Raw genomic sequence first — 16207 nt, forward strand, 5'->3', positions numbered from 1 at the left:
TCCAAGATTACAAATCTGCATACTTGCCAGCAGAATAAAGTATCATGGTAATTTAACCTTTACTGATGTTAAATTTCCATGTGCTTATAATATGCATTATCCTTCCCAGTATGTTTAATGACATATATAAATTACCTCCTCCTTGCACTCCCAACCCAATCCAGTCTCACCCCTTCACCAAATACACAGAAATATATTATAATACTGTTCTCCACTGGGTTATCTCCTTTTCAGTAGAAAAGGTCCTCATGATTATGCACTTAGCAATCAGCTTGTATTCCTGTTTCCACTAATACAAAAGAGCCTTCAGGCATTAGTCTCATAACATTTTAAATTACAGAAATATCTTAGTCAATGATCCCTTCCTTTCTACCCACACTTATAAAAGATTTAGAAGCTCCATTCAGTTTGTTGTCTTTCATACTGGTCTGTGAACCCCAGAACATCATGCCCTTTTGGATGCCTTTTTAGACTATTTCCTGAGTACTATCTCTGTTACTTACTCCAGAGAAGATGTCCATTCATTTTTTAACTGGTTCAGTAATTGCCTATCATATTATCTGTATCTATATCTATAGCTATCTATCTATACATATATCTATATATATATATATGTATATATATATATATATATATATATATATATATATATATATATATATATATATATACATATATATATATATATATATATATATATATATATATATTATATATATGTATATATATATATATATATATATATATATATATTTTTTATATATACATATATATATATATATATACACACACATATACATACACACACATATTTTACATGAAAAAAATCCCATCTGTTTTTCAGGTATTCTATGCACACACTGCCTAAATGATTGTTCCATTTTCTCTAAATAATATGTTGCATTTTATGTATTTTCCCTGGCCTATCAAAGAATATATCCTGAAATTTCTGCAAAATACCTCCTGTGGCACATACAGTAATACAAGATTTTTTCTCAATTACCTTTTTCCCCCTTTTGCTTGCCGCTTTCACTCCTTGCTCCTGGTGAGTCTTGCTTTTGTAACAGGGTGGCTCTACTGAGTATGTATTCTCTGTATTCCATGACTTTCTGAAAGTTATGCCTGGAAAAACTCACTAGACCTGGGTCACCAGACATGACTATAGTGGGTGAATGATGGACACCCATGGAAGAACAAGTCCGACATCTGCCACTGTTCACTGCAGAAGATGTGACTTAAGGTTGGTGTCAGAGGCCAATATTCCTTTGTACTGGCATCCCTTTCTAGACCACTGTTTGCAATTAGGCATGGTCTAGAAATGCTCCAATTTAAGACAACAGTGTCTCCCAATCCCACCCTCAAGCCCCAGTCTCCATTGAGGTCACAAATAATAGTATGCCCTCATCAACATATCAACACATCCCTTCCCTCAAAGACAGGTGGACAACCAAAGCCTCATCATTCCTGTCTCCACCTCCCCTGCAAGCTGCTGTAAGTGCCTGAGCTGCTTATCAAACTCTGGTCAGCGGGGTCATATTCAGGACTTTATGCTTCCATGCCAACACAATTGGAGCTCTTTTCCCTTTTAATAGGGAAATTAATACCATTTACCTTATACCCAAGTCTAGAAAGTTCTGCAATATATGAGAATGACATTATGTTAATATGCACATTACAGGGCCAGCACTTCTTGCTGGAAGCTTCTGGCTGTATCTAGACAACAGTAAAAAAAGACAACCCTGGAATTAATCCTCTAACATGTGTACCTTTATTAAAGTAGCTTGTTTGTTGTTCTTTAGTCCACAGGCAGACAAAGAAAATATGAGATTATGTTGCAGAAATAATGTTGACTTCTTCAAACACCTACTCCCTACTATCATACCACAAACACACATCTTCACTAGCTCCATTATAAGTCATCAAAGTCATACTGCCTGACAATAAACTGCATGAGTAAAAGTTGACTTACATACAAACAAACACGCACACACACACACACACACACACACACACACACACACACACACACACACACACACACACACACACACACACACACCAGAATTGCAAGTGACAACAGAAAGCATTGTTTTCAGGGAAACAAGCTCCAGTGCAAAACCTCATGGGGGGGTTCGCCTCCACACTCCCTTACCTATATATACTAACTATATGTTTGTATAAGTCTGATGAAGTTAACACTTGTTTAACGAAAGCGCTCACATTTTATTTGTTTTTCTTGTGGATTTGTATCATTAAATACACCTTTGGTTTATCATCACCTGAGTGATTTGTGCCTGTGAAACTCTGCCTGCCAACATTTTTATTTTTTTATTTATTTAACTATATGTTTGTACACCATTGGAGGAAAAAAGAAAACATTTAACAAGGGTGAAAAAAGGCTTATACAACTTTAATTTCATAATAGAGGCAATATGTGTCCCAGGGTTTGATTCGCTTAGCCTTCATTTCTCCTAGTATTTTGACCCAGAGCAAGTCATTTAACATGACAGTGCCCCTTTGCTAAGTGTGAAAAAGGTCCATGTGACTTAGTGGTCTGCAACAGTTAGCAAATGCATATACAAATAAACAAATAAATAAATGTATGCAAATATTACGGGAGTTGACTTCCCTGTGAGTTATGATTATGAATACTGCCTTCCAAATTTTACCATTCATCAAATGGTAGAGCTTCTCATCTTCACCGTCTCTCTCAGTATATGTTTCAGTTGCTCTGAAAAGTCCTCTGCATCAGCCTTTCACAGTTATTAATTTTCCAAAGGGGCATCATGCACGTATGAATTCTAGGTTTCTCTACTGATACTGAAACACCTATAACCTGACAATCCACAATGCTGAAAACTATTGCCCAAGGGCAAAACATTAAGCTGTAAGAATGTTTTGAGAGGAACAAGCCCAGCTGTAGCCCCAAAACTATATATAGGCCAGATCTGTGGTTGCACAAACGTAAAGATCTCCCAAAACAAGGCAGTGATTTCAGTGGAAAAAGTCATCTGCATTTCGATAACTTGGGGAGTAGTAACTTGATGGCATGTAGAGAAGCTTAAGTTTCTTCATGCAAGATTCCTTATCACTGGCATGGTCTCAGACATGGTTCCCCTGAGCAATATATGACAGTTTAAAGTAAAATAGTACATATTGGCAAATTTAGCATGGCAGAAGTGAAAACTAAGATAAGTTATTTTGTGTTTTCAAAAAACAAACAAAAAAAAACTAGTATTTTTTTCCTTTCAAATATTTTCCTTATCTAGTCCACATGCCCTTACTGTCTTATTACACTCAGTACTGAGATTTAAACTTGAAGACTTCATTTAAGATATGATGATAAATTCAAACTGATCAAATAACAAACTCCCTGTTCTCCATTACATATGTATGGTGCAGATGCATGCATCACAAATGGAATAAACATTTAAGATCTTTAAATTAAATGAAACTGATCATTTGAGTTCCTGTTTAATGTCTGAAAGATACAAGGCTCTTTGTTTAGCAATTTCATTCTTAATTACCCAGCCAGTGGGCACCATAGCTCTCTACTGTCCATGATTTTGCAAAACATTCCAGATTTTGCCTCATAGTTTTATCCAGTTATCGTAAAATGTTTGATTTTCTGGTAAATCACCAAGGATTGTATTTAGTCAATAATGCCAGACATTAAGAAGAGTTTCATAATTCTTATTTTTAGAAAATACATGTTGACGCAAAACTTGTTGTTCTGTTAACTTTCAAAGTGAATTAGAATAATATTTAAAAATTGTACCTGCTTTTGGTTCCCCCATTATTTTGGCTCTGTGATTTTTGTGCAGAGGTTGAGAGCTATGAATGGCACAGAAGCTGTTCCTTAGCTAAAGGAAACCTGACTCCTCTTCCCAAACCATCATTCATTGGCTCTGCTCCAGCATGACACATTTCTACAGTATAAAACTAGTGTTGTTGGTGACATCAGCCCATTTTTCATATCATACATAATGGATCTATATCCATAAAATTGCAACAGCTAGGCAGGAGAAGAGAACAGAAAATGATTGACTTCAATAATTGGGTTAGTTTCTAATGGGATCCAGTATCTGTCAGCCTGTGATGACATGATCAACAGACCTCGATGCTTTGCCAGAAATGGTCTTCATCTATCACCCCAGGATTTCGGCTACTGGGTAAGGCTCTTGCCACCCCCATAGTGCCTTTTGTAGGTAGTGTCACAAGGACAAAACTCCCAACATAAAAATACCAACCAAAAATAACCTCAAGGTCAGAAGCAGTCCTCATACTGAAGGATGCAGACATTTGTGCAGTCACAGAGACCAGGTTCAAGGCTGTGGAGAGCACCCCAGCCTACTGGGTTACACCTCCTTCCACACGTTCAGACCACAAACTGAAGGCAAAAAAACTAAAGGAGGTGATGTATCAATATTCATCAAGGATAAATACAGCTCCCAACTGGTCAAACTGTATGGCGCCCAAGAGATACTTCAGGTGCAATTAGCTGTTGGTAGGATACCTATTCAAGTCACTGCCAGCTACAAAACTCCCTCCATGAATCAGGACACCCACTCTGCCTATTTGGATTAACTTCTGTCTATCAAGATACAGCCTAACATCATAGTTTTGGGTGACATTAACTACTCTAGCATTGACTGGGTGAATTACTCATGCTCAAACTCACCTGCCCAAAGGTTCCTTGACTTTGTTAACTCCGGTGCCCTGGACCAGCTGGTTGTCATCCCCACCAGGGGTGCCAACATTCTGTACCTGCTGCTTACAAATATGGGAGACTACTGTAGCTCCCCCACTGTGAGTTCATCCCTGCTAAGATCTGACCACAAATCAGTCTTATTTGAGGTAACTATCACACCTGACCCTCCCCTAGCACCTGTATAACTGCATTGACTCGGCAGTACCTGTTAGGATCAAAACAACTTCTTCAAGGAAAAGCAAACCTGCCTGGTGGACAGCCATCATTAACAGGCTTTACAGTAAAAGGAAGAAACTGCTGTCTAAGAGTAAGGAACAGACTCTAAACTGGAGACACTCTTTCCTCAGCTTAAATATGCAAATAAGACTTCTTGTGAAGTCCTTCAAGACAAACTACAAATCCAAGTTAGCTTCCTCAACCAAGGACAACCATAAAGTGCTTTTTAATTATATATGTAACCTAAAAGGTAAGGCTTAGATCTGCACCAAACTGTAGTTAATGATAACAAATGCAGTGAGCCAGTGGACATAGCTAACCTGCTAGCCAACAGGTTCAGTGAAAACTTCACTCCCCCGTCCCCACCACACGTACTTCATGACATCCCTACCACCTGTCTCCTATCTTGAATCTCTAAAGAGCAGGTCATAAACACCCTCTCTAAGGCCAAAAATACAGCATCAATGGGACCTGATAACATCCCAGGCTGTGTCCTACATGGGATCAAACAAGAATTAGCATCACTATTGGCTACTCTTTTCAATCACAGTTTAAGCACTGGCTTCATCCCAGCTGAATGAAAAACAGTCACCGTTATCCCCCTGCACAAAGGTGGTGCATCTACTGACCCTGGGAACTACAGACCTATTAGCCTGACTTGCTTTATCTGCAAAGCCATGGAGAGAATCTCATCATGGACCTTATCAACAAATATATAGGTAATCTCCAAACATTAGATCCTACCCTGTTTGGATTTGTCATGGGGGAGATCAAGCTTGTTAAACCTGGTGGAATTCTTTGAGACAGTCACAAGACCTGGCCAAGGCATTTGACACTATCCCTCACTCGGGCATAATTGACAAACTCTCCCAGCCAAACATCAACCCTTATATTGTAAGGTGGGTTTCAAACTGTCTTTCTGATAGAACCCATACAGTCAAAATAGGGGAATCCACATCTAACAGCACCCAGTTTGCAGTCATCAGCAAATTTTGTCAGCCACAGTCCCTTGGTTCCACAGGGATCAATCCTGGGACCTCTACTATTTGGAATCTACTTCTCCAAAGTACAAACTAAAACCAAGGGACTGTGGCTGACAAAATTTGCTGATGACTGCAGACTGCAACAGTCACAGAATCTCCAAACAATGTCAACATCCTTCAAGAAGGTCTTATGCAAACAAATGATTAGTGCAAAGGCATGGCCTCAAACTCAATGCAAAAAAATATATCATCATCCTTTTTGGCAAGAGCAATGTTCTTTTAAATTACCACATCAATGACAATACCCTAAGTACACACTCAGTGGTGAGAGATCTGAGTACTCAGATTGACAGCAACCTTGCCTTTGATCAGCATGTCTCCAGAGTGGTAAGAAGGGCATTCTATTTGGCTCACCTCATAAGTAAGGGCATTGAATCGAGAAAAAGTGAAGTTATCACCTCTCTGTATTCTTCACTCATTAGGCCAATAATTGAGTACAATGCCCCTTTTGGCATGTACCTTACAAAGAACCTGCAGCAAATGGAGAGACCACAATGGTTCCTCACAAAGAAAATTCAGGGTCTTCAACAGCAATCCTATGTGGATCAAATGAAATCACTGCCACTTTCTTCTGTTTCATACAGACTACTCAGAGGTGATCTCTGCCTTACATACAAGGCAATATCTGTCCCCCTTTATTAGAAATGCTGCACATCCGCAAGTCAAATGGCACACGGGTTACTCACTCTAAAGACCTAAATCTGGTATGTGACATCAATAGAACCTGCTGGAGGGACAGATTTTTCTCCCATAGGTTACCACACTTTTGGAAGAGACTCCAACTTTACATTAAACAGAGAACCTCATTGGCCCTCTTCAAACACAATCTGGATGATTGAATGGGTAACCATAAATTCCGGGGGTTCCACCTGTGTCCCTCTTGGACAGGGGCAATAGGTGCTAATCATGGTAACAAGGGCAAAACTTGGTTAGGCTTGTAAGTGCCTCGGGCCATTAGCCTAGTAACTTCCTGTGATACTATGAGAAGACCCTTTTGGTGCTCACATAGTATGGCAAATGGATCCATTTCAGGATTACTGAACAGCACTGAGGAGAAATTGACACAGCAAAACATTCCTTCCCTGATGACTTATTCAATTCTCATGCACAAGGCCACAAAGTCTTTTCTTTGATAAAAGAATTTAACAAGGAATTTTAGTAGTACAACTGAACATTTTCAAGAGATGACATGAAGAGTTATGTACAGCATCACAGTATAATACTCCCTTATTCTATTCTTCTCTATCATATTTGCTACTGAGGCAGGTAAAACTTCACTGGATGCTCCATCACACAAACACACACACGCACACACACACACACACACACACACACACACACACACACACACACACACACACACACACACATATCCTGGCATTTCACTAACTATGCTTGCTATCAGCACAACTGTCTCTTCTAGAAGGTCAGTGATGCATCCAAACAACACATCATGTATTCAGCCCTCCTCCTTGGTGACCAGCTTGGTTGCATTATTCCAATTGTCACTAAGTATTTGCCCTGAAACCAGCTTAATTGTTTCTGGTCTCTCCTATCACCCTTGCCAAAGTTCTTAACCTCCATGGTGAGTAAACCTTTACACTGAACCTCTCTGCCTCTACACTAACACCTATCTTTTTCTCTTCCTATCCCATGTTACTACCCATCTTCTCTGCAGTTTCCACTCTCTTTTGCCACATCTAGTTTTTTCCTGTATCTCTTGTCATGTGCTCTTGAAATAAGCCATGTGTACTGTCATGGCCATTTTGCACTTTGCTTTTCTGTGTGGTATGTGTGGTTTGGTTGTTTGCAGGTGCGTGGGATTCATAGGTTCATAGGTGTGTACTAGGCTAATGGCCCTGGAGACTTTACAAGCCTAGCCGATAGGATTATCCTGACATCGTGCCACCCGACCTTAGTTCCTAGTGCCTCTGTCGAGTAGAGCCACTGGAGTGATCCCCGGGATGAATTTTCTATTTCCCATTCACTCATCAAGATTTCTTCTGAAGAGGGCCAGTGAGGGGCTCTGCTTGACATGTATGGGAAGTCTATTCCATAGCATGGGCAGTCTCTGGGTTATGAACCTGTCCCTCCAGCATGTTCTGTTGATTGTGGTAATGAGGTTGAGGTCTCTGGACCATGTGGTGCAGAGGGATTGGGATTTCTTTAGATGTAGCATTTCTAACAGTGCTGGGTCAGACATGGCTTTGTAAGTCAAGCAGAGATCGCCTCTAAGTAGGCGATATGAGACAAAAAATAGTTGGAGTTTTTTGAGTCTGTCCATATAGGACAAATTTTTAAGGCCTAGGATCCTCTTTGTGAGGTACTTTTGTGGCCTCTCCATTTGTTGCAGGTGTCTAGTGAGGTACATCCCAAATGGGGCATTGTAGTCGATGACTGGCCTAATGAGGGAAGAGTAGAAGGAAACAATGGCCTCTTTCTTCCTGGATGCAAAACCCTTAGTAATGAGATGTGCCACATAGAAGGACTTTATGACCACAGTGGCAATGTGGAGGTCAAAAGAGAGGTTGCTGTCAATCTGTGCTCCTAGATCTGTTATAATGCCTTCTGTGTTCAGTGGACTACCATCGATGTGGTAATTCAGGGAAACTGGGTTTTCCCAAGGGGGATGACGACACATATTTTGGCATTGAGCTTAAGGCCATGGTTCTGGCACCAGTCATTGGTCTCATTGAGGCCGCTCTGTAGGATGTCAACATCACTTGGGAAGTTAATAATAGCTCCCAACTTCCAATCATCTGCGAACTTTGTCAGCCAGAGTCCCTTTGTGTTGGCCTGGACTCAGAGAAGTAGATACCAAATAGGAGAGGACCCAGGACTGAACCCTGTGGGACTCCACTCATGACTGGTCGAAAGTCTGACTTGAAGTCAGCTACTTTCACATTATGGGTTCTATCTGTGTGCCAGTTTGCAACCCACCTAGTGATATAGGGGTTGATGCCTAGCTTAGCAAATTTTTCTATGATTCTTGAGGGGGGAATGGTATCAAAGGCCTTGGCTAGATCAAGGTAGGCTGTATGAACCACTTGCTTTCATCCAAATCTCTGGTGACTGACTCAAAGAAGTCAACCAAGTTGACCAGGCATGATCTACCCTTCACAAAACCAAACTGTGTAGGATCCAGTGATTGAAGATTCCCTATATCCTTGTTTATTAGGTCCATGATGATGCATTCCATAGCTTTGCATATCAAATTCGTCAGGTTAATGGGGCGATAGTTCTCGGGGTCTGTAGTCGCTCCTCCCTTATGGAGAGGGATGACTGTAGCAGTGTGCCATTCCGTGGAGACAAAGCCTGAGGTGAGGCTGTGATTGAACAGGGCACACAGGTGAGGTGCCAGTTCACCCTATAGTTCATGTAGAACACAGCCAGGGATATTGTCAGGTCCCATAGAAGCTGTATTCTTGGCCTTGGACAGTGCTGTTTTAACCTGTGCAGCAGTAATACTGGGTGCCCGGCAATCTACTGGTATTGTGATTTGTCCTTTGGGGGGAAGGGGTAAAGTTGGCACTGAATCTGTCAGCCAGTATATTGGCAATATCTGTTGACTCAATGGGGGATTGTTTATTAATGCCAAAAGTTTCAGATATATTGAAAGTTCTGGCATTAGGTGTATGTGAGTGTTTGTGGGTTAGGGTTAGAGTAAGGACTAGGAAAGAAGATGGGGTAGTGTTGTGTGAATGTGGTTATATGATGTGTGTGTGTGTGTGTGTGTGTGTGTGTGTGTGTGTGTGTGTGTGTGTGTGTGTGTGTGTGTGTGTGTGTGTGTGTGTATCTTATTGTCCTCTTTAGTGGTACTGTTAGGGAAAGGGTTTTTCATATGGTAATGTGTGAAACCCCCTTCCCCCGCATTCCCACTCGTGTGCTAACCCTAATCCTGTCCCTAACCTTACACATTACCTCACAAAAAACTCTAACAAAACCACTGTTCAGCTAAAGTATGTCTGAAAATATTGTTAGGTTTTGGGGGTGGTTCTGTGTGTTTACTGATCGCAAAAGGATCGCTTGACTCCATTAAGTGTGTGTGTGTGTGTGTGTGTGTGTGTGTGTGTGTGTGTGTGTGTGTGTGTGTGTGTGTGTGTGTGTGTGTGTGTAGACCATACAATGCAAATATAGAAGTGCATATGTGTATGTAAATCATACAATGCAAATACAGGAGTGTGTATGTTATGTGTGTGTAGACCATACAATGCAAATGCAGGAAAATATACTCATGATAAAATTATAACACAAAATGAAAAGTAACAAGTATTGGGTTTATGTTTGAGGAAACAGTTTTAGTTTAGTGAGCGCCTTTGCCCTGAGCAACAGGAGTTGTTCTCTGTCAGGATTTTAATGCAGTCACAGTTCAGAGCTTTATTAGATTTTGTCCATGTACCTGTTTCAGTTTTTCCAAATGTTTAGTGTTTTTTTAATATTATGAAAGGAATGGGCTTCATTCCAAAGTCAGGAAATAGTTAAAATTCTTGATGTCAGTTTTGCTTCAATCTTGATATTTGCCAGGAGTGATGTTTTCAGCACCTACAGTGCACCTAAAATTGCCATCTCCCATAGTTCATATAGGGTTAGCTATATTGCTTTCATAGTTAAATATGCTTGGCATGTATTGGTCTTCGCCCAGCAATGCCTTCTATAACTGGAGCTACATTGGTGTCCTTGTTACACATTGCATTAGTTTCTGCTTGCATGTCTTGATATTTTAAACTTTTTCCCTTTCAGTTCATAAGACACTATAGTCACTGAATGTGGCTATTTCAATAATCAATTATACTTTTGTCTTTCTCTTTTCAGCTACAATATTTGTTTTTCTTGCATCTACTTTCTAATCTGCTGGTATTGCATAATCCCTTATAATCATACTTCCCAACTCCTTAATGAATACATTCTAGACAGAACTAAAAATAATGGGGGTTCAAAGGCCCAAAATCAGGAACAGATTTTAAATATTGCACTTAGAAACTTAGAAAGTTGCTTGAATAATACTTTTTATATTAGCATGCATTTCTAAAGAACATGGTCTGAAAATCTAATGGCTGTCATTATTTAATTATATCAGTTGTCAATGATTTGTCGGCAAATTGCAAATTTTATGAGGAACAGACCAAAAATGAGGCAAAAAATCTGCACATTCTGCAAAATTGTGGACAGTTGAGAGGTATGCTTACAATCATCACGTCTTCATTATCAGTAATTATGTGTTGCTAATGTTTCCTCTGCCTCTCAGCTACCTGTATGTTATAATATCATTTGATAAACTAAAGCAGCTTTCCTGTTTTTCTATCAGACCCTATTTGGAGCCAGTCTACCCACCCAAGCTGCTACATTAGAACAGGGAGATCAAATTAATTTACATTTTGAACTTTATTCCTAAAACCTAAAGCAGTTTTCAGTATGAGCTTAAGGGTTCTTAAATATTCCTTGCTAAGTTTTACTTCCATTTGTTCATGCTGACCTTTCGTCTATTCCTACTCATTTATACACTCCCTGAGAGGTCCATAAGTCACATTTCAATCAGCCAACAGATAAACATTTAGAAAAAGCCAGACAGGAGAACAGTTCTTCCTAGTATCAACCTGGAACAGGAATGTGATACAACAGAGCTTTAACAGGATGGTAAGTATAAATATTTGGGAATAGATGAAGGTTCAGCAATCAATTATGAACAAATAAGCTATGGTTATGTAAGTAAAACTCACCATAAACAATAGCTGTTCAAGGGATTACTACTGCCTTAGCCTTAGCTATATGGGATTTTATCTGAACAGGTATATAACAGCTGGCCAGCTTCCAAAGCTTCAGGGTACCTTCCTCACACCCAAATTGTCAGGCAGCTCAAAAAAGACAAGTTTGGATGTGAAGCCCTTCAGTGCTTTCCTGGTAGTAGAGAGCAGGAGGCTGAGCCCTGAAAGGACAATGCTAGGCACAAATATAAATACATAAATGTCTACACCCTTGTAAAAAAAAAAAAAAAAAAAAAGAAAAGAAAGAAAAACACACCAAAAGACAAAGGGGGTGGAGGAAGGGAGCACCACCTTCAGCAGTAATCATTTGAATATCTATTTGTAGTAAGTTTTACTTATACAGTGCTACTACATTCATCATATTGATCACTGCTGCAGTAGCTTTTGCTATACGAGTAGATTACCCTAATTAACTATATTTAGGAAGCAGAAAGAGAAGTGTCCAGGAGCCCCTGGAGAATGGTCCTAGTAAAGCCTGATTTGGACCTAGAGAAAGAATCAAGCTTATAGTGCCTTGTAAAAGTATGTACAGAGGACCAAAGAGCAGCTTCTCGAATACTTCTGGAATCCAACCCTTTCCAAAGATCAGTAGATGCAACCAAGGCCCTGAAAGAGTGGGCCTTGACCCTGCATGGAATAGTTTTGTTATGATGACTATAACAAAAGGTAATAACCTTAGACAACCCATTTGGAAGTCATCAGTTTTGACACAGGCTGTCCCTTCTTCTTACCTTTGCAAGAAATGAACAATTGATCTGAAATTTTGAAAGATTTAGTCCTGTCAGGATAATACCTAAGCTGTCTGTTGACATCCAAGATATGGAGTATCCTTTCCTCTCTCATTTTTAGGTTCAGGAAAGAAACAGGGAGATGGATAGTTTAGCTTAAAGTAAACTCAGATACCACTTTAGACATAAAAGAAGAATTAGTTCACAAAGAAACTCTGTCCCTCTGGAAAATGATATAGGGTTAACTCACCATAAGAGCTTACATCTCGGATACCTGTCTTGCAGAGGTCAGAGCAATCAGTAAAAATGGTTTCCATGTTAAGAACATCAAGCCAGTCAGATTAGCTATCTCAAATGGAGCAAGAGTTAGCTTCTAGAACAAAAAATTAAGATCCCAAGGAGGGGCCACAGATTTACTTGGTGGCCTCCTATGCAAACCCCCCTTCAAGAACATTTTGACATGAGATTGCATTGAAAGATGATGATCCATGGGCAAGCATGCTGAAAGGGATGATAAATGAACTTTGACAGAGGAATAAGAAAGGCTGTAAGATAGTAACAAACACAAATATTTTAGAACCAGAGGACGACTAGCCCTGAATGGAACATTCCTACAGGAACATTCCTATCCAAGGAAAAGAAAAGACATCTGTTTTCCAGACCTTCTTGCATGGAATCCTGGAAAAGAATCTTGACAGTTGATTGTTCAGAAAAGAGGCAAAGAGATACTTAAGGAACTCCCAGGGGCAGATTCAGCACAAGGCACCTAGGCTGTTCCCTAGGGACCTGTTCTTGCTAGAGCATGCCCTATAAACACTAATAAAAACAAACGAATAAATAAATATTGAGAAAGGAACTATATACTCTGACCATCTGCCCAATTTCGTGTTTGGTTGCTCTGCTTTGATGGTGATGTGAAAAGCCGCAGGAAGTCTCTCTCATTGCTTCAAATGTATAGCCAATGAAACAGGCTCTTCTGGACCTTCACGGTCAAATTAAAGGAAATATCTTGTATTCAGGAAAAGCACAGTATTTTGGATTTCTTATATGGGTCTGTGTTTGTAGCAGTCTGTTATAGATGATACAAGCAGCTGAGATACGGGTATCTTGTATTTCTGAGGAACTGAAGCAGATATCTTGTTGCATGAAGCAGTGTTTGTACTTTAGACAGCCAGCTACAGCAGCCCAATATGAACAATACACACAACCCAATTTGTATTCGGCAGCCAAAATATCCTTTAGTCACCAAAATATCTTGCATTTCAGAGGAACTAGAGCAGATATTTTGTTGTATGCTGCTGTGATTGTATTATAGACAGCTACAGCAATCCAATATAGACAGCACAAGCAGCCTGATTTGTATTTGGCAGCTGAGATCTCTTGTATTTCAGAGGAAGCATGGCCTTTGGACAGCAACGATATACTGAGGGAAGGCTCTGTGTATATGTGTATGTCTGTCTGTGTGAGAGAGAGACACTCAGAACCATGCTTCTGTGGAGTGTATGAACTCAGAACCAAGCCACCAAGTGGAGTATGAGCTTAAGTGATCTCAATGATTACAAGAATTAGACTGTAATAATTATTTAAATACAGAAAATCCTCATGTCCTGCCTTTTTTTAATGGCCAGGAGCATTGTCTAGTTAAGTGACTTGCTCGGAGTCACGCAGTAGGGAAATAAAATCAAACCCTGTACCCTTGCCTCCAGAATGTCACTCATTAAGAACTTTGAAATGTAATCTTCTCCACCATCATCCAGACATTCATTAACTTCTTTTTTCCAGTGAATCACTGATGAATGTAGTTAGTCAATGACAGTCATTAGAGTCCCACAGGTCTTTTGTTCAGAAAATGCATGCCCATGCCATACCTGTTGTTGTTCTGCTAAGTAAATTAGAGTTTTCTGCCACTTAACGCTTTGAGTATTAATGGATTCATTCCTGTAATCAAAGGTATAGGGTTTGAAACCTTCTACCTCCATTTGCCTACTGTCTGTCTTTGAGCAAGTTACTCAGATAGGGTCATCTCTGAAAAGGGACACTTTCACCAGTGCGTTTACCTGGTTAATACATAGAATATAGAAAAACTGTCCTGTTTTGGGGCCTTTGTCCCCATTATTTTTTAATTTGTCTAGAAATCTTGTGCTAGAAAAATGAGAAGAACGTTGGTCTGTTTCTTGTAAAATGTGTGGCTTTCTGGCAAATTGCTTTGGATTGCATTCTCCATATAAAGACAATCATGCGAGTTTCAGAGTTCTGTCTCCTTCAGAAAATGATTGCTAGCTTATTATTTTAGCAACTTCTGAAGAACATATGAGAAATATTTAAAATCTTTCCTGATTTAATGGTCTTTGTTTCTGATTCTTGATCTAAGATGCTAGGAGAGCATGGGAGGTGGGCAGTAGGTTGCACCACATGATACTCAAAACAGTGAGCTAAAATACACCTCATGGTCATTATTTATGCATTTATTCATAATCAAACATCTGAATGTAAGGCAGTTGTACAAAGGGCTGTTAAAGATGCTCACATCTATGTGTGGGTGTTGTTTGTATATAAATACTTAGTTCTTGCATCCCAGAGTAGTTATGGTGTAAAGGAAGGAATTAATTGTAGTAAGCAGGAACATCATCATATCAGTCACGTTCCTTGGATATGTTCTTGCGTTTCAATGCTTAAATGACTGTTTATTATCTGGCAGTGAATAAACCAGTCAGTATAAAGTATGTCAGTTTAATGTTAAAATATTAACTAGAATGCATTTTAATTTGGCTTGCTTTCTGCAGGCCAGCGGGTGTGAGATGCTATAACAGTTTGTCTAGTACTTAGTGCAGATGAGTAAGGCTATAAGCTATTTATGAACTGCTTCCTGTAGTGCAGAGTTTGATTCCCTCAGCCTTTGTTTGCCTGCTGTGTGACTCTGACCAAGTCACTTCAGACTGTCCTCCTAGGCAGCCCCTAAAAAGTGACAGTTCAATATGCTATCCCAAGCTGTTAGCGCATGAATTACATATTTAACTTTGAATATCTGCACCCTTCACTTAGATGCTAATTAGTGCTTCAATTTATGCTGTTTGACTATGAATCCTAGTACATTTCTTGTAGTTTAATGGATTGCCAAATGTATTTACAAAAACGAGAGTTTCAAAAGAAGAGAAGTTTCTTGTTAATCATGCTAAGCCTGTTTTCAATCTGAGACTACTTTGATATGATCATCAAATGGCTGCCAGTACTACTGCCGTAAAATTTTTAATAAAAGCTTTAAATTAAATTCAAATCTCATTGTAAAAGCAAAGAGGAAAACAGTGTGCACACTGACAGGTTTGAACAGTGTTTGAGGTCAACTGGGAAGAGACAACCAAGTAACAGGATATTGGTTTGGGTGCAGTGGGGAGGCCCAGTCCATTACCCTGCCTATGGGCCCATTTTGCCATGATCCAGCTCTGAGAACTCCCCACGAATGGATCAAATTTTGGAAGACCTCCCAATCTACTTTCCATTCATGGTCTGCCCTGGTCCTTTTCAGTTTGTCTGCCACACAGTTTGTTTCTGACAGAATGTAGGATGCCTGTAAAGTGAAAATGCACTGTAAATCTGTATTCCAAGCTAACATGGCTAGTCTGCAAAGGGGGTATGGCCTAGTCCCCTCTTGTTTGTTAATAAATTACATGACTGTGGTATTGTCTGTAACCACTTGAAGAGATATCAGGGACCTAAGATGGTTCAGAGAGTTAAGTGTCTTGATCAGGG

The sequence above is a fragment of the Protopterus annectens genome, chromosome 7.part0 (genome assembly GCF_019279795.1).
Source record: "Protopterus annectens isolate FY-2018-M chromosome 7.part0, PAN1.0, whole genome shotgun sequence".
Lineage (NCBI taxonomy): Eukaryota > Metazoa > Chordata > Ceratodontiformes > Protopteridae > Protopterus > Protopterus annectens.